The sequence below is a fragment of the Dendrobates tinctorius genome, unplaced genomic scaffold (genome assembly GCF_039654945.1).
Source record: "Dendrobates tinctorius isolate UK_male_01 unplaced genomic scaffold, ASM3965494v1 ptg000009l, whole genome shotgun sequence".
Classification (NCBI taxonomy): domain Eukaryota; kingdom Metazoa; phylum Chordata; class Amphibia; order Anura; family Dendrobatidae; genus Dendrobates; species Dendrobates tinctorius.
This window is the reverse complement of record NW_027361677.1, coordinates 15,431,565-15,454,681: the sequence shown is the minus strand read 5'-3', so window position 1 is coordinate 15,454,681 and position 23,117 is coordinate 15,431,565. Positions and strand designations below refer to the sequence as shown.

Genomic DNA, 23,117 nt, shown 5'->3' with positions numbered 1-23,117 from the left:
TACCAACCGCTCTGGTCATGTGCGAAACCTCATGGAGACCTACCGGGACCCAGAACTGCAACTTATTTCTAAAGACTGTGAAACCTTAAATTGTGAAGTTTTATGGCAAGTTACATAACTTACTATTTTATACATTGCCTCATTAGAAGTCTACACTTTCTAAATCTACCATAACTTATTCTGCACAGTAAATGACTCAAATCCATTTGTTTTTAACAGTAAAACTTTTTTTTTTTTTTTTTTTAAAACTACTGTATATAAATTTTCTGAAAACAAAATCGTACTGACCTGAAGAATCAAGTTATCAGGCCATTTTTACAGCAAAGTAAAAAAAAGTATTCAGAATGAATTCTGGAAACAATGGATCTTAATTTTTTTTCACCATTTCAAACCACAAAAATGTAATTTTTCTAATTTTTCAGTACATTATAAGCTTAAAAAATGGCACAATCCAAAAAAACAAACACGGCTCACATGGCTGCGCCGATGGGAAAAAAATAAATTTCTGGCTCTTTGAAGATGGGGAACAAAAAAACAAACAAAGAAGGAAAAAATAGAGACAGCGGGAAAAGGCTAAAGTGCACAAAATTGCAGTAATTAAGATTTTGCAGCAAACAATTCTATTCCAATTGGATTCAGCCAGATAGATCCATCCATCAGACTCAAGGATCAGTTATACCGAGAAAGTGACAAAAGACTATTCAATAACATGGAGAAAAAATGTAATTCCGAGACCATAACCTTTAACTTAATCCCTTATATAGATATGAATTCCAGGACTCTTTAAAGCATCTTGGGTTTTTCTTCCTTTTGCTTTATATATATTTTTTTTTTATAGAAAACTGATAAGCAGATGGAAAAAGTCTGTTTATAAGTTTAATAGGACCAGCATGGTAAAGGCATGAAAGATTTTCCTGCTAGCTGCTAACAAATCTAGAAAAGGCAGACAACACAATTCTATTAGCCTTGGGCAAAATTGAAGAGAGAAATGATTTTGATGTGGACATGAAAGCAATTTCCCATCATATCATATTAGCAATCTATTGTATTAGTTTTTATTTGCTCTGCTACAGAGATGCCTGCTTGGCCTATCCAGGAACAAAAAAAAAAAAAAAGAAAATGGCTGAAGTTGCCGGATGAGCACTTTTCTCCAAATAAACTTTGTTGGCACGCTTTGCGTAAAATGTTAACACTTTGAAAAATTGAGAAAATTCTAAAAAAAGGAAATGTTTTTTGACAACTTGCAATTGGTTGTAGACTTGTAAAATGAAATTATAGCAAACTTTATGCTGTAATTGTACAGTGAAGGAAATAGTTTATCCCTTGCTGATTTTGTAAGTTTGCCCACTGACAAACATGAACAGTCTAATTTAAAGGGTAGGTTAATTTTAACAATGAGATATAGAATATCAAAAATAAAACCCAGAAAATCAAAATTTAGTACCCATAGCCTGTGATTAGTGTTGAGCATTCCGATACCGCAAGTATCGGGTATCGGCCGATATTCACTATTGGAATTCCGATACCGAGTTCCGATACTTTTAGCATATCGAATACCGGAATCAGAAGTTCCCATAATGCTCTGAGCCAGTTGATTTGATTCAGCCAATGACAATCCTCAGAAGTGTGGGCACATCCTGTTAGGCATGTAGGCATGTTAACTAATGGTATGGCTGTGATTGGCTCCTGAAATGATGTCATGATGCACTATAAAAGCCGCCACCATTTCGGGTTCACTCTGCTGTGAATTCAGTTAGGGACAGGCTGCTGTTCAAGATTGTGAGGGACAGTTAGAGATAGTGATTTTCACAATCATAATGTGCTTTACCCAGGCTACATAATCCACCACTGTAGCTTTCTTTTGCCTTGCAGCAGTGTTCACAGCTGTCTGCAAGGTCTGTGTGAGTGCAGCTCACGCTGAGTAGTGTGTCCTGCAGCCACGTCTGGTTGTAGGCCGCTCAGCGTGTCACTGCCTCATACATATTTTTCTTTTTTTGCTGCTCATTTTTCATTCTCCTATTAGTGTGCACTGTGCATCCATCCGTATCCATATACGTTGGATGCAAACACTATAGGATTAGACAGCGGAGCCTCTCTGCAGCCTTTCAGTGCTAGTACCCAGTTTGCTGCACTGTTCACGGCTGTCTGAGAAGTCTCTGTGTGTGAGTGCAGCTCACGCTGAGTAGTGTGTCCTGCAGCTACGTCTGGTTGTAGGCCGCTCAGCGTGCGTCACTGCCTCACACATTTCTTTTATTGCAGCTCATTTTTTATTCTCCTATTCGTGTGCATCCATCCGTATCCATCTACATTGGTTGGCTGCAAACACTATATAGGGGTAGATAGAGGAGCCTTTTTCTGGCTTGTGCCCTTCAGCTGCAGCCAGATTAGTATTACCCTATTTTTTGGAGCCTCATCTTTTGCATTGTAGGTTACCTTCCTGCATTGTAATAGCTCCAAAAAGTTTGTGATACTATCGCTTTCAAATCTTTGGTCACATCCTTTTAGTTTTTTTTTTAAAAAAACCAAAACACAAAATAAAGTTCACCAAACACTCCATTTGACAGTTGTGTAGGCCACATTAGCTCCTATTGTAGTCCACACACTTCATAAAATTAGTGTTTCTTATACCTGTTACCAGCTGTTCAGGAATAAGCTCACTAAGCCCCCCCTTTGTACTTTTCTGCCTATCTTTATCAGTCTACCAAGATGAAGAAGGCAGGGAGCAAGGCACGTGGGTGTGGAGTTTCAGAAGGGAGAGGACGTGGGGATTCTGCAGGGAGAGGACGTGGGGATTCTGCAGGGAGAGGACGTGGGGATTCTGCAGGGAGAGGACGTGGGGATTCTGCAGGGAGAGGACGTGGGGATTCTGCAGGGAGAGGACGTGGGGATTCTGCAGGGAGAGGACGTGGGGATTCTGTGCCTGCTGCGGGCACCAGTGAGTCAGCATCCCCCAGTTTTAGCAGGCAACAGTCCTTTATGTGCAGCTTTGTAGGACCTCGCCGTACCCCACTGCTGCGGGAGGAACAAATTGAAGCTGTTGTCGGATGGATGGCAGCTAACGCATCGACTTCAATGACTTCCATGTCCTCTCAGGGCCAGAGCACTGAAGAGCAACCATCTGTCTCTTCACCACCTGCCAAAGTGCCCAGGCAGTCAGAGAGCCCTGGACAGGAGCCGTCACAGTCTCTACTTCTGTTCTCTGAATCTGTTGGCTTGGAAATAGGCAGCCAGCCAAGCAGCATTCCAGAATGTGAAGAGGGAGTATGCAGTGATGTGCAACTTCTTTGTCCCTCTGAATCTGAAGAGGCGGGTGGGGGCCAATGCCAGATGACGACGAGACTCAGGTGCCACTTTCTGGTGCATACGGTGCTGGCGAGACAGCCCAGGAGAAGCAGGTGTTGGAAGAGGGGATTGTAGATGATGAGGTCCTTGACCCATCATGGCGTGAGGAACAGGAAGGTGGTGGGAGCAGCTCTTAGGAAGAGATTCCCCGAACGGCCAAAACAGGTGGGAGAGGGAGGGGGCAGACTTGGTTGCCTGTAGCCTCCACTTCGGCACCCGTTAGGAGCATTCCTCTTTCAAAAGGCAAAACGGGCGCTCCCAAGACTTGCAGTGTGTGGTCCTTTTTTGACACAGTTGCAGATGACATTTGCTTTGTCAAATGCAAGCTGTGTCATCAGAAAGTCAAAAGAGGGAAAAACGACAGCAACCTCAATACCACAAATATGTGGAAACATGTGCGGACCAAGCACGAGGTGGAGTTACACAGACACACTGAAGACGTAGGCCAATGTACAGCACCACCTACTACCTCTTCAGCTCGTGTTGGGGGCTTTCCCTCCAGCTCACACACAGCTGGTTCGGCTTCCTCACAGGATCGCCAAGGAAGAACCTCTGGCACTGTTGTCCGGAGACCCAGTGACATTCCACCCACAGCACCATGTTCCCAGTCATCCTCACACTCCCAGGCCACTCTACAGCCATCGGTAGCACAGGCATGGGATAAAAGGCGGCCATACTCGGCAAACCATCCCCGAGCACAGGCTCTGAACGCTGGCAGTGCCAAACTACTGGCCCTTGAAATGCTCTCATTCAGGCTGGTGGAGACGGACACCTTCCGGAACTTCATGGCATTGGCAGTCCCACAATACACCGTGCCCAGCCGCTTTTATTTCAGCAGGCAAGCCATCCCTGCCCTGCAAAAACATGTGGAGGGAAAAATAAAACATGCGCTACCAAACGCCGTCAGAAGCAAGGTCCACCTGACCACCGATGCGTGGACCAGTAACCATGGACAGGGACAATACCTTTCCCTCACTGCCCATTGGGTCAATGTTGTGGAGCCGGGTACAGATCTGGAGAGTGGCGCTGTACGTGTTCTGCCAATTCCACGAATTGCAGGAATCCAGTCTCTACACATTGACTCCTGCTCAAGTTCCTCAGAAACAGCGCTGCAGGAGCCTGTTACGACCGATATGAGCACAGCCGTGGTCAAACGTCAACAGGCCGTACTCAAATTAATTTCTTTGGGGAATCGAAGCCACACAGCGCAGGAGCTCTGGAATGCCATCAAGCAGGAGAGCGACGTGTGGTTTGTGCCAGCGAATCTCCAGCCGGGCTTGGTAGTGTGTGACAATGGCCGAAATCTGGTGGCAACTCTGGGCCTAGGCAACCTCACTCACATCCCATGTCTGGCACATGTGCTGAGCTTGGTCATGCAGAGCTTTCTGAGGGACTATCCGGATCTTGATGCACTGCTGCACAAGGTCCGCATAGAGTGCGCTCACTTGCGAAGTTACAGCACGGCAAGATCGTGCCTTGCTGCTCTGCAGCGCCGATTACGCCTTCCGGAACATCGCATCATATGTGACCTACCCACCAGGTGGAATTCAACGTTACATATGTTGGAGCGGTTGTGTGAGCAGCAGGCAGCAGTCATGGAGTACCAGCTGCATCAGGCGCAAAGTCACACTGTGCGCCGGACACACTTCAGCACCATTGAGTGGGCCTCTATGAAGGACATCTGCCTCATTTTGCGTGCCTTGGATGATTCCACGTGGATGGCGAGTGCAGATGATGCACTAGTCAGCATGACTGTCCCCCTTATCTGCCTGCTTCAAAAAAAACACTGCAAGCACTAAGGGAGGAGGTTTTGGAAGAGGTGGAGGATGAGGAGTCACAAATGCCATCTGCTTCTGGACAGTCTGTGCTATGTGGTTCCTCACAAAGGCCTAGGCAGGGGACACTGAGGATGATGAGGAGGAGTTAGACACCTCTCCAGATGAGGGAGGTACACAATGCCCTAGTCAGTATGTACAGCGAGGATGGGGTGATGCAGAGCAGGCAGAGATGACGACTCAAGCAGGGGACAGCGTTTCTTTGGCAGTTGGGAGTCAGCAGCACATGGTTGATTTCATGCTGCAGTGCCTGAGAAACGACCGCCGCATCGCCCACATTCTCAACACAACTGATTATTGGGTGTACACCCTCCTAGATCCTCACTACCGGGACAACTTACAAAGCCTCATACCACCGTTGAACCGGGAGCGTAAACGGCAGGAGTACCAAGACACTGGTGAAGTCCATGTTCTCCATTCCACCCGACAGCAGTGCTGCTAGTGCTTAACAAAGAAGCTCTGTGCGTCGAGGCAGTGGAGGAAGCTTGGCACAAAGAGGGAGCAGAGGCAGCACCTCAGCACAAGGCAAGACCACTATGGCCCAAATGTGGCAAAGTTTTGTGTGTCCGCCACAAATGTCTACACCATCACAGACAGCTCCAGTCAGCAGGAGGCAACGTTTCCGTCAGATGGTGACAGACTACATGTCTTGCCCTGTCAGTGTACTCCCAGATGGCTCTTCCCCCTTCAAGTTTCGAGTCTCAAAGCTGGATACATGGCCAGAGGTTAGCCAGTATGCATTGGAGGTGCTGGCTTGCCCTGCTGCCAGTGTATTATCAGAACGCGGCTTTAGTGCCACAGGTGGTGTACTAACAGACTGTCGCACGTGACTATCCTCCGATAACGTTGACCGGCTTACTTTTCTGAAAATGAACAAGGCCTGGATCTCACCAGAATTTGCCAGTCCTCTACCAGAATAAATAATTGGTTTGCAACAGTATCCAGGTCTCCTGTTGTGTTCATGCTTCTACCACCTGAACTATAATCCCTGGGCTTCAACACAGCCAGTTGTCGCTCAGAAGTGCCGTCTGCACAGAGAAAAACACAAGTTCCTGTGTTAGTGGGGTTCAGTAACACCATCTGCTCCCCTGCTGTGTGGACAGCAAAGTCTCCTGCTCCCTCCACAATCGAACTACTACTGATTTTTTTCCGTGCTCCACTTAGGCCTCTGGCTCCACTCTCTCTAGTATTTCCCCTGGCCTCCAACCCCACCAGTTGCTGCTCTGAAGTGGCATCTGCACAACACACACTTGTTCCTGTGTTACTGGAGCTCAGTCACGTCAGTTGATCCCCTGATGTGTGTCCGGCAAAGTCTCCTGCTCTGTCCACATTGTCCACATTCCCACTACTAGTAATGGGAATGTGGACAGAGCAGGAGACATTGCCGGACACACATCAGGGGATCAACTGACGTGACTGAGCCCCAGTAACTCAGGAACAAGTGTGGATTGTGCAGACGCCACTTCAGAGCAGTAACTGGCGGGGTTGGAGGCCAGGGGAAATACAAGAGACAGTGGAGCACGGTTACAATCAGTAGTAGTCTACAACCCATATGAAACTTGCTGCAAGTTGGCCTCCGCCTGCTGCATGATTGATCCTGGGCTTCAACACAGCCAGTTGTCGCTCGGAAGTGCTGTCCGCACAGAGAAAAACACTAGCTCCTGTGTTAGTGGGGTTCAGTAACGTCTGCTGTTCCCCTGCTGTGTGGACGGCAATGTCTCCTGCTGCCTCCACATTCAAAAACCATCAGGCCTCTGCCTGCTCCATGCTTGATCCTGGGCTCCAACAACGCCAGTTGGTGTTCAGAAGTGCCGTCTTCACAGAGTAAAACACACTAGCTCCTGTGTTAGTGGGGTTAAGTAAAGTCAGCTGCTCCCCTGCTGTGTGGATGAGAGTCTCCTGCTGCCTCCAAAATCACACTACATCTTATTTACTACTTGCTCCAAGTAGGCCTCAGCCTGCTGCATGATTGACCCTGGGCTCCAACATCGCCAGTTGCTGCTCAGAAGTGTCTTTGGCACGGATACTCCCTCCTGCCCAGCCTGGTTCCAGCACGCCTGCTCTTTCCGGGTAGTGTCAACGTCACTTTGCCACCAACACATTGTCCTGCCGTGTTGCGGTCGGGTTAGCCGAGTCTATAGTGCCTGCAGTGTAGGTGCTTCCTATGTGGGCTGTGGGTTCTGGTAATAATGGCTGGTTCCGTAGTGCCAATAGGACAAGCACCCCCTGTTGTACTGTGTGTTTCGGTAACTGCGTCCTGCTCGCGGCCTTGCAACTTTGTTTATTATGGGTACCTTGTGCTACCCATCCGGGTTCCAGCACCATCAGCTGGTTCTCGGCAGTGCCTTTGGCTTAGGTGCCTACATCTCGGTATCCGAGTTCCAGCAACGTCTGCTGGTCCTTGGTAGTGCTTTCTAGCTCAGGTACCTCCTGCTTAGTAACCGTGTTCCAGCACCGTCAGCTGGTCCACGGTTGTGCCATTGGCTCTTGTTCCTTCTGCTACCCATCCGGGTTCCAGCACCATCAGCTGGTTCTCAGCAGTGCCTTTGGCCTAGGTGCCTCCTTCTTGGTATCCAAGTTCCACCTACGTCAGCTGGTCCTTGGTAGTGCTTTGTAGCTCAGGTACCTCCTGCTTAGTAACCATGTTCCAGCACAGTCAGCTGGTCCATGGTTGTGCCATTGGCTCTTGTTCCTTCTGCTGCACCTCTGGGTTCCAGCACCATCAGCTGGTCCTCGCTAGTTCTATTTGCTCTTGTTCCTTCTGCTACCCATCCGGGTTCCAGTACCGTCAGCTGGTTCTCGGCAGTTCAGCCTTCTTGTACCTTCTGCTACTTTTCCAAGTTCAAGCTTGTGGAAATGGTTTTTGGTTCTCACTTTGGATCTCCCTGACGATGACCCTGAAGACGACGACCCTGAAGACCACACCAAAGATGACCAAAAAGATGACCCTGAAGAAGATGACCAAGAGGACAAAGAGCATGAAGACAACCACCAAGATGCAGAACAGCAAGAGAGAAGACCAAGAAGCAGAAAAACCAAAAGCAGAAGAACATTAAGCATTAGACTAAAAATCAGAGCAAATGATATTATCTAAATTATAAGCAGAAAAGGACTAAGCAGTGTATGGGGGTGAGTCCGTTCCTCCTCATGGTGCCCCTGGAAAATGGCTGCTGCTGCAGGCCAAACTGAACACGGACAAATCCTGTTGTAAATATTTTGTGACAGGCAGAACAGAAGGTGTAATCTTCAAACTTTTATCGATAACTACAGGAATGCCTGTCACAAATAAGAATATGATGAATTAGAAGAATAGGAAGATGAAGTAGAATATGAAGAATAATCGTTGAATAAGAATATGAATAATGTACAAAAAAAAAGAATAGGAAGAAGGTGAAGATGAAGTAGATGAAGTTGATGAAAAAGATGCTGCTGCTGCTGAGGATCATGAAGGAGAAAGTGTAAGAACTAGAAGTAAAAAAGAAGGTGAAGAGCATGGAAGTAGTGAAACATACATATCTGACAAAATATAAAAGAGGTTAACAGTCAATATCTTTGTAACTCCCAACATCTTTAAAAAATATATATATAATTCCTGCTATTCCATTTGATTGGGCTAAACCTCTATGGCTTTAATGTCTCCTACAACTCCCACAATACATTCTACATTATTCTTAGTTGTTTTTCTTCATGTAGAATTAACCTACAAGGAACGAAAGGTTTTTTTTTATTCCGATATTTCTGTTCCATTGACTTGTATGGGACTTCCGGGATCAGAATAGGCGATACCCGATACTTTTTTTTTTTTTAGATCAGCCGATCCAATCCGATCCGATATTTTTCAATATTGGGTGGTATCGCTCAACACTACCTGTGATATAACAGATCCCAGTACAGTGGTGGGCCAATCACTCGCATTTTTACGGTCGCCTATCTTTAAGAGCTAAAGCCTAAGGCAACCTGAACAATCTAAGACACTTAGGGGACCGTTACACACAACGAAATTGTGAACGATATCGTTGCAACGTCACCAGTTTAGTGACGTTGCGGCAATGTCAAAATGACATCGCTGTATGTGACATGTAGCAACGATCAGATGTCTGATCGTTAATCGTTGCTTAATGCTCTGGGCCATAATTTTGTTGTTGGTCTCCCGCTGGGCAGTACACATAGCTGCCTAGTGAAAGCTCCAACATCATCCTGGGCTATTTAGGGCCCCATTCTGGTGCTGATACCACTTGCATGATGACAGCCAGAAAACTAATTTCTGCTGCCCATTTACTTTGATGAAATACAGCATCATAAATGGTCCAGCGACCCGCCTGCCCTCTACACCATGGGCTACAAGGTACACAACCAACAGAGCACACTAGGCCATGGGCTACAAGGAACAACCAACGTAGAGAACACTAGGCAATGGGCTACAAGGTACACAACCAATGTAGAGCACACTACACCCATGGGCTACAAGGTACACAACCAACATTGAGCATACTAGACCATGGGCTGCAAGGTACACAACCAACAGAGCACACACGACACCATGAGCTACAAGGTATACAACCAACAGAGCACAGTATATTACAGTTTAATGTAGCATAGAGATGACATATTGCATGACAATTACAACACAACCAATACAAGATTGCTTTCAAGGGAGAAAATAGAAACCGAATTACCGGTAAGACTAATTCTAGGAACCTTCCACGACAGCCATATCGGAAGATGTCTTCCCACCCTAATGGGGGACAGGAAATGCACGAGAGGTCAAATATCCCTCCCCTTCCTGCTATCTCCAGTGTTTTTTCTGGACACACTAGCATGTATAGTTACAACCAAGGTGTAGGAATCATCCAATAATAGTATCAGATAGGGAGGGAAATTAGTGCTGTTGTGGAAGCTTCCTAGAAACCGAATTACCGGTAAGACTAATTCAATTTTCTCTAGTCACCTTCCACGACAGCCATATTGGAAAAATACCAACAACTAAATTCTTAGGGAGGGACAACAGCCTGCAGAACATATCTGCCAAACGTTAAATCCCTGTTGAAATTTAGTGTATAGTGGCTGGTGAATGTATGTACAGACAACCAGGTGGCAGCTCTGCATATCTGCTCAGAAGATGCGTTCCCTCCTCCTGCCCATGATGTTGATACTGACAAGTAGAGTGGGCTTTCAGAGATGTAGGAGGAGGAATGTTCTGTGACGAGTAGGTGAGGCTGATAGCTTGCCTGATCCAATTCGTGATTGCAATTTTTGCCGCCTTTTTGCCTTTATTCCGACCGGAAATTTGAATTAATAAAATCTGGTCAATCCTCCAACTCTCCATCTGCTGGAGGTAGAAGAGAACTATTCTACAGACGTCAAGGGTGTTAAAGGCTTCTTTCGTGTTGGAGGGGTTTGTACAGAAGGAAGGTAATACAATGTCCTGGAACCTATGAACGTTTGAGACTACCTTAGGCATAAAGGAGGGATTTAACCTTAGGAAGATGCTATCTTCTGTGATGGTCAAGTATGGCTCCTGTATTGAAAGGGCCTGTAATTCTATGCGCCTTGCGGTAGTAATTGCTACCAAAAACAGTTTTTAGTGTTAAGTTTTCCAGAGCCGTGGAAGACAGTGGCTCAAACGATTCCCTGGTCAAGCCTTTGAGAACTAGGTTCAAGTCCCATGGAGAAACTTTCTACGGAGTCTGGGACGGATTATAGTTGCTGAGGTTATGAATAGCTTGATCCAACGATGGCTTGCCAGATCTTGATTGTAAAATGAAGAGCTGATATCTGTACCTTAAGTGTTCTAGGACTGAGCCCTAGAACTAAGCCGTCTTGAAGAAATTCTAAGATCTGTGTGATTAGGATGGAAGGGGTACAGGGCCCTTAGGGAACACCAAGATGAGAACATTTTCCAAATCTTCCCGTAAATGGCATTAGCCTAGAATGGCCGGTGGCCCTGTAGAGTTTGGATCACTTCCTCGGAAAGGCCTTAAGCCATTAGAATTCCAGCTTCAGTAGCCAGGCCGCAAGGTTCATTCTGTGCAGGTCTGGGTGCAGTAGAGGGTTTTAGTAAAGGAGACTGACCCTCTAGGGGCAGAAGTATTGGGCCTTCCTGAGCCACATTCCGTAGGGCTCCATACCAGCTTTTCCCTGGCCACAAGGGAGCCACTAGGATTGTAGCGACTTGTTCTGCCCGTATCTTCTGTAGTGTTCTCGCTACCGTGGGAATCGAAGGGAAGGTGTAAGCCAGATTGAACTGCCACAGATGGGAGAAAGCATCTACTCCCCATGCTCAGTCAGTGGGACTGAGGGAAAGTTTCCACCTTTGCGTTTTGACCGCTGGCAAAAAGTGTACACATCAGGATTTCCCCACCTTGACACCAGAGGCAAAAATACTGTTTGGTCTAGGCTCCATTCCCTGAAATAAACATCCTTCCTGCTGAGGAAGTTCGCCTGCTGATATGGACAACAGACGTTTCTCGGCCCAGCAAAAATTTCTTGCAGCTACCAATTTTTTGGTTGAAGAATTTCGTGCCCTCTTGGTGTCGGATGTAGGACACTGTAGTCGCATTGTCTGGGCAGACACGTACATGATGATTTGGACAAGGGTTGATGCTGCTTTCAACGCTTCCACATTTTTCAGTTCTCTTACATTTGAGGAGCTGGCTCTGACGTCTGGGGGCCATACCCCCTGAAAGTGTGATTTCTCCACTATAGCACCCCAGACTCTGGCGTTTGTGGTGACAATTTACAGGGAGAGCTGATCCCAGCTGACGCCCTGCTGGAGGTTCTGGTAGTCCAGCCACCATAGGAGAGATGCCTTCAACATGCCAGGAAGAGAGGTTCTCTTGGTTAGAGGAACACCGGAGTACATAGGACCGAAGGAACAGAGTATGGGCTTGAGCCCAGGAAACAGTTTGGATGCACACTAAGCAAACCTAGGATGGACATAGAGTCTCAGGGTTGGTGCTCTGGTCTCCGAACCTGGAGGACCTCTGAACAATGTCAAGTTGTCGTTCCCTGGGTAAGAAAGATGTTCACCTTTTTGAGTCCAGGAGTATCCCTAAGAACGTCTTCCCAGACAAAGGAAGAAGGTCTGATTTCTCCAGGTTGGGGATCCAACCCAAGGACTGTAAAATCTCCAGGGACTTTTCTACGTCCTGGTTCAGGCGAGAAATGGATGGAGCCCTTATTAGAAGGTCGTCTAGGTGTGAGACAATGCAAATCCCCTGCTGGCAAATGAAGATCAATGCCTTTGCCATTATCTTGGTAAACACTCGAGGGGCTGATGACACCCCAAATGGCAATACATTGAACTGGCAGTGGTTGACCCGGGGACCCCGGAAAACCGCAAACCTAAGGAATTCCCTATGGTCTGGATGAATCGGGACATGATAGTATGCGTCCCTCAGGTCTATTGTGGCCAACACCCAATTTGTCCTATGAGGGGGACCCTGAATCTGTACTTTACCACTTGGTTCAAGGGTTTTAAGATTATAACCCTTCTTTCCTGAGGGTTTTACAATTATGAAGAGGCGAGAGTAGTGGCCTATGCCCATCTCCTGTCGATTTGCCCGCTGGTCTCCCATTCTGTCCCAGACCTGCTCCAAGCTGCCTAGCAATTGACACCTGACGGGAGCAGTCACGCACAGCATGGAACTGGGGAGATCACCTTGAAGAAGTGTCTATGTCTGACAGCAATGATTTTTAGAGGTATGCCTGCAAGGACATCACTCTTAGGCATTGAGGGAGAGGACTCTCGAACCTCATTCTCAGTCCATCGTGAAAGGTGCGAATAACCCATTGGTTTGAGGTTATGAATTGCAACAATGAAATTCAAGGGTCGGCCCCCGACCGGAGAACCGTGAATTCTGGGAGGACTGGTCACGGGGAGGGAGAAAAAAAAAAAAAATCGTTTCCTAGGTTCCGGAAGAGACTTTATCAGTTGCTTTCTCTAGGATATCATCCAGAGCTGGGCCACATAATTTCCCTGAAAGGGAAACGTATAGACGTTTGACGAAGTCTCCTCCCCCAGCTTTCAGCTACAGCGTTCCCCTGGCTGAGTTGGAGAGGTAAATGCATGACCCATGACCTGCGATTGCAGGCTGGTCTCCCATTCGGGTCCCGGCCCAGGCTCTACACACGTAGGAGGCTATATTGGCCTTAAGCAGGGCGGTGGAGACGAAAAAATCGTTTCCTAGGTTCCGGAAGAATCAGCTGCTTTCTCTAGGATATCATCCAGAGCTGGGCCACATAATTTCCCTGAAAGGGAAACGTATAGACGTTTGACAAAGACTCCTCCCCCAGCTTTCAGCCACAGAGTTCCCCTGGCTGAGTTGGAGAGGTAAATGCATGACCCGTGACCTGCGATTGCAGGCTGGTCTCCCATTCGGGTCCCAGCCCAGGCTCAAGCTGCTTAGCCGCTACCTGATTAACCTAGAAGGGCCGGTTGGCACTGCAGATTTTGCCGCTACCCGGACGGACTTAGCGGAAGCATCTGCTAGGAACCCTGTCGCTTTTGTAATAGGGAAAGAGTCAAGGATTTCTTCCCTGGAGGTCACCTGAGTGAGGTGACCCTCCGGCATACGCCACCAGCAGACAGGGACCCAGCTACACACGTAGAGGCTATATTGGCCTTAAGCAGGGTGGTGGAGGCATCCCAGGATTTCCTGAGCAAGTATGCCATTGAGAGTTGCCCTTAAATGGAAAAGCTGGTCTCCTGCACGTTCACTTTAGGGACTTCCCATAAGGAGCCATCTCCGTCCAAGGGAAAAACTGATTCCTCAATTCTGAGGTGACACCAAGTCTCTCTCGGGAGGGGCCCATTACCAGCCGTGAAGGTTTCAGCCCCTCCAAACATCTCATCTTATATAGAGAATTCCACTTCCTACTCCCGTACTAACTAATCTGGTCTCTCATTCCCATCCCGGCCCAGCCTCAAGCTGCTTAGCGGCCGTGACGAATGTAGTCACGCTCAGCATAGAATGTCCGGAGGCACCTTCGGAAGAGAGATAGTATTCCCAGATCTGAGGGTGGAAGTGGAACCTTCATTTTCCCAAGCATCCTCTGAGTTAGAGGTATCAAATTCACCAGAGTCAGATTCCACAGGTGTCGATTTCCTCCTAGCAGGAGGGGGCTGTGGCTGGGAAAATGTCATCATAGAAGATTGGACTTCTTGTCCAATGAGAGTTTTTATACTGTCAAGAAGGGAGGGCTGCTCTGTACGCAATACATCGGTGCAGGGCTGACAAAGCTACTCCTATATGAAGAGGGAGGCCTGGAACCACACCTGGTTTATTTGTTTTAGGGTCAGAGGCCTTGTCTCCCTATAAGAGAGAAAGAAGGCATACTAAGCCACCTCCGAGACTACTCTGGACAGAAAAGGGGGGACCCACCCCACTACTTACAGTAGGAGGGTGATGCTGTGCTCCGCGGTAGAAGGCAGTAAAGGTTTGTTGCTGTCCATGGTCAGTCTGCCACAGTCACTGTACAAATAATGGCCTTACCTGGACACACCTAGACCAGGATTAGATTAACCAAGGTCCATCCAGCGTGTTGTGTGCTCCTCCTCCCCTCGGTCCACGGGTGGGGGTCATTTCAATCACCCCTCCCCACAGCTGAATTCCCCAGCTGCTCAGTGGCTGCCCCTGCACACTTGGCAGTGCTCCATTCTGGTCCCCGCCCACCTCAAGCTGCTTAGCGGCTGCCTGACGAGAGCAGCCATGCTCAGCCCAGAAGGGTCGGAGGCTGGGGCCCCAGACCGCGCCAGCAGTCTGGTAACTGCAGGCTGCACGTACATTCCCGCCTGGCACGCAGGTAGAAGGCTAACCGGAAGTTTGGTGCCAGTTCCGATGCCAGCTCCGGTGTGCACCCGGATCGCATGCCGCATGGGGAGGTGGACGCCGGGGAGCTCCAGGAGGACCCTGGCCACACAGCACCGCCCCGCATTATCCTGCTGAGGGGTCGCAGGAGGGACAGGCAAGGGTCCCGAGTACCACCAAAGTGGAGACGGGAGCAGGCATCCTACAGAGGAGAACAGAGCCCCCCGACCGTTGACTGCCTGGTGTTACAGGTATCTGATGTTGTAGTGCCTCCGGTCACCGGCCACGGCAGCACTATCAGGACCTCTTCATGCCCCATAGGGGAGAGGAAAAGCACTGGAGATAGCAGGAAGGGGAGGGTTATTTAACCTCTTGTGCATTTCCTGTCCCCCATTAGGGCGGGGAGACATCCTCTGATATGGCTGTCATGGAAGGTGACTAGAGAAACATGAAGTTTATTTAGGGGCAGACATACTAGTGATGGGATTGTGCAGGCATACAGGGGCCCTCTTGTGTATCCGCTAGTGGGTTTAATCCGACCCTAACATGTTCTCTTAAGGTCATGTTATTTCTACAGTAATGCTTCAAAATAGCATCTGGAATTCAAGGCTATTTGGAAAAATTACTTTAGGTGCTTATTGGTGAACATAAAAGTCATGAAATATCCACTTTGTGAACCCAGGTCTTCAGAATCTGTAATAGACAGTATACCAGAGAAAATATGACTCACATTGCAGTCTACTGTTCTACTGCTGGTAGAATGGCGGCATAATGCTTTCACATCTGTACAATGGTGCTTATAACTCCCAGTGCATTGTGATATTCAAGGCCAGATTGGAAGCCAAGGTCTGAAGGCCACTGAGGGAAACTGTGCCGCATGCAAACGGAGATATTTGACTAATGCCTTTGTATTGTCTAAGGAACAAGAGTTTTACATATTATTCTAACATGATCCTTGTTAATAATAATAATGGGACCCATAAGTATTTCTACATGAATTTACATGATCTCTATAATTTATTCACAGGAGAATTGAGAACTTAATTTCAGCATATGCAGCATTAACCAGCTCCTGTAATTTATTCTCATTGAGAACTTGTATTTTTTGCTCTGAATGAAGCACGGATTGACAGATATACATGATGAAATTAATATGCACAGTATTAGACATACAGACACATTTTTATTAAAGCATATTATAGGGTTTCAATGCATAGCAGATGTAACACCCCAAAATTATGGAGCACCATAGCCCAAATTACAATTGACAATGCCATACCCTATGGTAATTTGAAAGTGATAGGCCCCAAAATGAGCAAAGGAAACACCATATATTTTCTTTAAATGCAAACCCCAGTATTTTAATTGTCTTTAGAATGTTATGAAACAATAAAATGAAAAACAGTTGAGTCAAGTAAACTCCCAAAACAGAAATGAGCAACAATGTTCTTCACCAAGTTTCCTCAGTGGTTTAGGAACCATATGTGGCTCTTGGACCCAGCAGCATGTGGCTTTCACGACTTTGTACCTGTGTTAGGGTAGTTTCACATTTACGTTTAAGGCCGCAGCGACGGCCTGCGCACGGCTGCCGCTAAGCCCCGCCCCCTGCCGCACCTCCGCCGGTAGCTCCGCCTACGGGCGCATGACGCTGCATGCGTCCTGCATCCCCTATCTTTAGCACTGGGGATGCAGGCCGAGCGCATGTATGCATTTGGCGGCGCATGCGTCTTTTTGACGGTGCACCGACCAGCGCCAAACGCAGCCTGTAGCAGTTTGGTGCGGTCAGCGCAGCGTCAAAAGGACGCATGCGCCGCCAAACACATACCTGCGCTTGGCCTGCATCACCAGTGCAAAAGATAGGGGACACAGGACGCATGCAGCGTCATGCGCCCGTAGGTGGAGCTACAGGTGGAGGCATGGCAGGGGGCGGGGCTTAGCGGCGGCCGTGCGCAGCCCGACGCTGAGGCCGTAAACGCTAATGTGAAACTAGCCTTATCTTGTAAAGCCACCAGCAACATGAGGAGAGTTGGTAAAACATTGTTGGGAGGTCCTACATATTTAAAAACGATTTCTATTGGTCATATTTTTGGACGGATACCACTGGTCATTTCAGAAGGTCATCTAGAATAGATTGGAATGCCCTTAATTATTAAAGGACTCATTTTTAGAGATGTAATATAACTTGAAGCTTCGTGGCCTCTAGTTTCCCTTAAATCATTTTTTACTACTTGCCAGTAGAACTGATTTTGATGGGACAATCTTAAGCGCTGGACTACAATAGAGGTTGAGTTTATAAAACTTTTACTGAAAAATTGGCGTTTATGGAAAGGGTATTGAAAGATTTCAAAGTCAGGACATAAAGGGGAATCTATTAGTAAAACTTTCTAAAAGAAACCAAAAAAGTACCTTCAAGATTTGATGTGATGAAACATCGCCAATGATATCGATTTCATGATCTTCCAGTGTTGAGTGGCTCCAAAATTAGCATGTAATTCATATTCAAATAAGCCTTGTAAGTGCATGGTGGGAAGATATGTATACTTGAAGTCCTTGCTTATCTTCTCTTACAACCACTGGCACTGCCTCCATTTCTTGATGGTCAGTGGAAGCAGAGGCTACTCTGCTTTCTAATGTTGCTTTCATAGCCTGTATAAAAGCAGAGGCAGAGAATGTAGCAGCCATATTTTGTTAAAGCACTTCAGCGTTCCACTTATGCAAGTTCTCTGACCCTAGAATTATACTCACCAGCCAATGTCTTTAGCTTTTTCCCGGCACCATTCCGGTCTGCCATCTTGTGACCACAACTTGTGACTGACCAGAAACCAGAGGCAACAGGCTCTCAATCTAAGTCTATTAGACCCTCATTCAGGCTCTATCAGACTTGCATTGAGTTGTGACTTCCAGATCGCCCAGCAATACTGGAGCAATCTGGCAGGTCAAAATCTGCAGAAAGATGACCAGAGTGGCACCAATAGCAGAAGATTGTGGTAAGTATGATAGGTGCAGGGAACTTTGATTAGTGGCATCATTCTTGGGGATAAAATTAAAAAAAAATACTAGAGTGGTGATTTAGATCTGGGATGTCTCAGTTTATCAACAGAGGTAGAGAGAAAGCTTTAAAATACTGAAACATTACATATAGTGTAATAAAGATTACAGTGTGTGTGACAGGACAGATGTGAAAATCAACTACCATCTGCATGCACATAGTCACCCTGTCTTTGAGGTCACTGACATTACAAAGGCTGTGTTGGCATTAACGAGCTTAAAAATAAATCATAAGAGTCCTAGTTGACCTCAGTGTTAGGCTAGTTTTACATTTGCGCTTTATGGCGCAGCGACGGCCTGCGCACGGCCGCCGCTAAGCCCCGCCCCCTGCCGGCTCCCTGCCCGCCCCATCCGGTCATCGCCTCCTACTAGCGCACATGGGCGCTTGCGATCTGCGCACCGTATCTTTAGCATAGGGTGCGCAGATCGTGCGCTGGACGTGCGCTAGCAGGATTTTGCCGTGCGCTGCGCACTTTTGAAGGTGCGCCGTGCGTGCCGAAATGCAACATGCTGTGTTCGGCGCACATGGGAGCACCTTCAAAAGTGCGCAGCGCATGGCCAGCGCACGATCTACGCACCCTATGCTAAAGATAGGGTGCGCAGATTGCAAGCGCCCATGTGCGCTAGTAGGAGGCGATGACCGGATGGGGCGGGCAGGGAGCCGGCAGGGGGCGGGGCTTAGCGGCGGCTGTGCACAGGCCGTCGCTGCGCTATAAAGCGCAAATGTGAAACTAGCCTTACACGGGTGCTTTCTAGGCTTTGCAAAACCTGCGATTCATAGCAAATCATTTAGCTGTGAATCAAGTTTTTGGGAAATATTTGCCGACTGGTGGATTCAAATTTCAAATGTTTTACCAATTTCTAGCCTTTACGCTAGAGAGCGGCTTTAGCTGCCGTAGTCTAGGCCATTAAAGGTTTTTTTTCTTGTTTTGGAGAACCTCTGACCCAGGAGTAGTTTTTTTTAAATGTGCTTTACTTGCTCTACCCTGGTTGAGTCTCCTGATATTCTGGTGTCCTATTGTTTTCAGTACTGAAATCATGTCAGTGCTGCAGCTAATCTGTAAGCTCAGTGGCTCAGAGCATTCTCGTTGTTACGTCAGCGCTGCAGAAAATAACAGACACCGAGAGCAGCGGTGGAGACTCAGCGCTTGACCCAGTCGTGATTGGTCTCATTTAGTGATGATCTAGTTAGACTCTTGGATGTGTTCAATTCGAATAACGAGCATAATGGATGTGAGTGGGAAATTCAAACATTTTTCTGGAGGACCCTTGCTCATGGACAAGAGAAAATTAGAGATCCTGGCTGAGAGAAGAGTCCCTGCGCTCCTTTCAAGGGAATACCCAGCTTCAGTGCGGTGAAAGAGAACACACATCCCTGGAGTTCTACAGCTCCCAATGAGTCTGGCTAACAGAAGAGTCCATGTGCTCCTATCAGGGGAATACTCTGCTTACAGTACAGCATGCGGCTCAGATGATTCAAACGAGCTTCTTACGGGGACTCTAGCACCACCCGATACTCAATTGAGCACCTCAATGCCCGGTCAAATATCAAGCAGTGCCGAGTACGCTCACCCATCACTAGTCTCATTGTATCTTTCGCGAGTTACTGCATTTTTGGCAAACTTGGAACTGAGGACTAGGATTTAGAGTCCTGGGAAAATATTGGTGATGGAACAATCATGGTCTCTTCTGTCCTGGGCGTCAAAACTCAGCTACATAATGGGAATGCTTTGACCCTTACTAGTGATAAGCGAGTATATTCGTTGCTTGGGTGGTCTCCGAGTATTTTGGCGTGCTTGGAGATTTAGTTTTCGTCACCTCAGTTACATAATTTGCGACTTGTAGACAGCTTGAATACATGTGAGGAATGCCTGTTTGTTAGGGAATTCCCACATGTATTCAGCCTGTCTACAAATCGCAAATCATGCAGCTGAGACGAGGAAAACTAAATTTCCGAGCACACCAAAATACTCGGAGGACACCTGAGCACACTCGGGGAGACCCGAACAACAATGCTACTCGCCCATCACGAACCCTTACCCTTTATGATTCAAAATAGCAATGTATTGTTAAAAAGTTGAGTTTTTCCACCTTTTCAAGTGAGAAGAATCAAAAGGAAGATATGTACGTCATTTGCTACCTGTCATTTTATTTTAAGTCGTGCCATTAGTAAAAACCCGTTGCTATGGCAAGGGAGGAAAAAAAGATTATTGCCCTCTGTTTCCAGTCTATTGTAAATTAACTTGAACAGTATTATTCACAAAGAAATAATGTGAGGAGCACAGAGAAAATCTATACATTGTAATGAAATGTTGAATAGGACGTGAAGACCTATGCATGAGCGGAGATAACATGAAATAAATTTTTTATTATACCAATTTATGACTACTACTACTGTAGACAGAAAAATATTGTAAATTGGTTTTCGGATGTCTTTAAACTGGGTGTTCCAAGTCTAGAACACTCATCACAATCTCTGGAAAAGTCATGAGGTTTTTTTGGAGGGGGTCCAGGAGGGTGGACTTTCACCAACTGAACTTTATATAGAAAGTCTTAGAGAATCCCTTTAACCCTGCCATGACCTTGGAGTTATTAGTTTTTGAATTTCAGTTTTTAGCTCCCTTTCTTCCCAAAGTCAAAGCTTATTTTTCATTTTTCCATCAATATGGCCGTTTGAGGGCTTGCTTTCTGCGGGACGAGTTGTACTTTAGAACAACACTATTGGTTTGATCATATTGTAGACGAGAAAAACAGGAAAAAAAATTCCAAGTGCGGTGAAATTGCAAATTAAAAAAAAAGAAAGCGGAATTGCACTTTAACAATGTTTTCGAAATGCTAAAACTGACCTGGCAATATGATTCTCCAGATCAATACGAGTTCACATGTGTTGTTTTTTTTTTATATAAATGGTAAAAAAATTAAAAAAAAGTTTGAAAAAAAATGGCGCCATTTTCCGAGACTCGTAGTGGATCTGGGGCTGGGTGAGGGCTTATTTTTTGCGAACCGAGCTGACAATTTTATTGATACCATTTTGATGTAGATACGATGCTTTAATTGCCCGTTATTGCATTTTATAGCAATGTTTTGGGGACCAAAAAAAACAATTCTGGCGTTTGACTGTTTCTCATTACGCCGTTAACCGATCGGATTAATTTTTTTTAAATTTTGATCGATCAGGAGTTTCTGAATGCAGCCATACCAAATATGCGTATTCTTAATTTTTTATTGTTTTATTTTGAAGGGGGCGAAAGGGGGGTGATTTGAACATTATTTTTTTCATTGTTTTAATATTTAAAACAATTTTACTTTTTGCATGCTTCAGTAGGCTCCATGGGAGACAAAGCTGGGATCATCTGATCGCTTGTGCTACACATAGCATCAGCCCTGCTATGAGTAGCTAAAATGATCATCTGCTATAAGCGACAACCACAGGGCAGCGCTTGTAGCAGATCGGCAAAGACAACCATAGAGGTCTTTGGCAGACCCCTTGGTTGCCATTTCAACATGTCGGCACCCTGCAGTCATGTGACATGGGTGCAGATAGGCAGGACTAATGACATGCTTCCTTCACGGCCATGTTAAATGCAGCTGTCGGAGGTAGACAGCAGCATTTAACATGTTAACAGCCGTGGGTGGATTGCGATTCTACCACAGCTGTTAGGGGCACATAGCTCCTGAAATCAGCTGACGCGCTAGAAACCATGTGGGCTCAGCACCCGAGCAAGCATGGAACACAGGGACACAACCTATGCCGTATGAACTGTATATGTCATAGGTCGTGAAGGGATAAAAAGTATTTTCCATTTCTAAAGTTAAATTTATATTGCAAATAATGTTCACATCACGATAATCTTGCAGACTAAACTAGCTGATGTTCACCCAATGAAATAGCAAAACGTTCATTCATTGGGGAAATGATATTTTGATTTGCACTATGGATTATCACTCGATAGATCATCCTGTGTAAACAGGACCCATGCTGCCGAAAACAATGCTGCTTATTGATCTGGCTTCTGAAAGTTACTCATTTTTGCAGTTTAAATCATTACCTTATTTTGCCTACTCCTTTCCCAAACACGGTATTGAAACTGCTGTTTTCTCTGCCTACTTCAAGCTCACTAATCATCTGCTTTCACCTGCTTCTTAGAAAGAAGCCCTACTCTATTTGCAATCAAAATACTGAACTCTCCATGTCAGAGAGAGGGGACCAAAGAGGCTAAGACAGGGAACATCCTGTTGTGCTCTGGGCTGCAGTTAAAAGCAGACACTTAAGGAGCTTGAAATAAGCAGCTAAAATAGCACTTGTAATGTTTGGGAGATAAGTAGGCAAAATATGGTAATGAAGTACAGCATTCTACAAAAATTCATAATTTTGCAAGTGTTGATGAATAATTAAATGAAAAAAGTTAAGTTACCCCCTAAAAATCTTATTTTAAAATTTGTTGGAAAGGCGGATGCCATTAATAAATTTGCATCTATATCCAAATATTATATCAAAATTCACATAGATGAATATATTATCTTGCCATCTTTTATTGTATTTTCTTATATATGTCATTGTCTAGCATTAGATATATTTCTTTTTATTTCACTTTTTCAATTTTTGAACAGATTTTGGTATTTACTCTCTACGGGATGTAACAAATTGAATAGAGGATCTCAGTCATAGCCGGCTTATCTCAGCTCAGTATCTCATAATATGCTTTCTCTTTTTTTGTACTCCTCTAGAGAGAACTGGCTTAGGAAGTGATTCCTGTGCGTAGTGTTCTGATATTCATCAGCCAGCGCAGGCACTTTCAAAATGAAATCTTACTTCAAAAGACAAAAGATATGTCTATCAGCCATTATTAGCAACACAACATTTAGAGGCAACCAAAATCTTTGGTTCAGCGAGGGTGTACCTTAAGATATCGAAAACTTGTAAAAAAAAAAAAATCTAATAAAACATTAATAGGATATATCAGGACTTTTTATGTAGCGCCTTTAAATCTAGATCTGATCCATAATGTAAAAAATTATAGACCTGCCTAAAAAAGTGTATGAGTGGTAAGAAAGTACATGATTTGTCCCACCCCTGAGGATA

General features: G+C 46.0%; 1 long non-coding RNA gene across 1 annotated transcript in view; it reads right to left on the bottom strand.

Moving 5' to 3' along the window:
* The window catches only part of LOC141096373 (uncharacterized), a 149,787-nt gene that overhangs the window by 5,347 nt on the left and 121,323 nt on the right, over nt 1–23,117 (bottom strand). The window contains exon 3 of the long non-coding RNA XR_012233678.1: nt 17,393–17,632. This is a non-coding gene — a long non-coding RNA (uncharacterized lncRNA). The remainder of the gene's footprint in view (nt 1–17,392; nt 17,633–23,117) is intronic.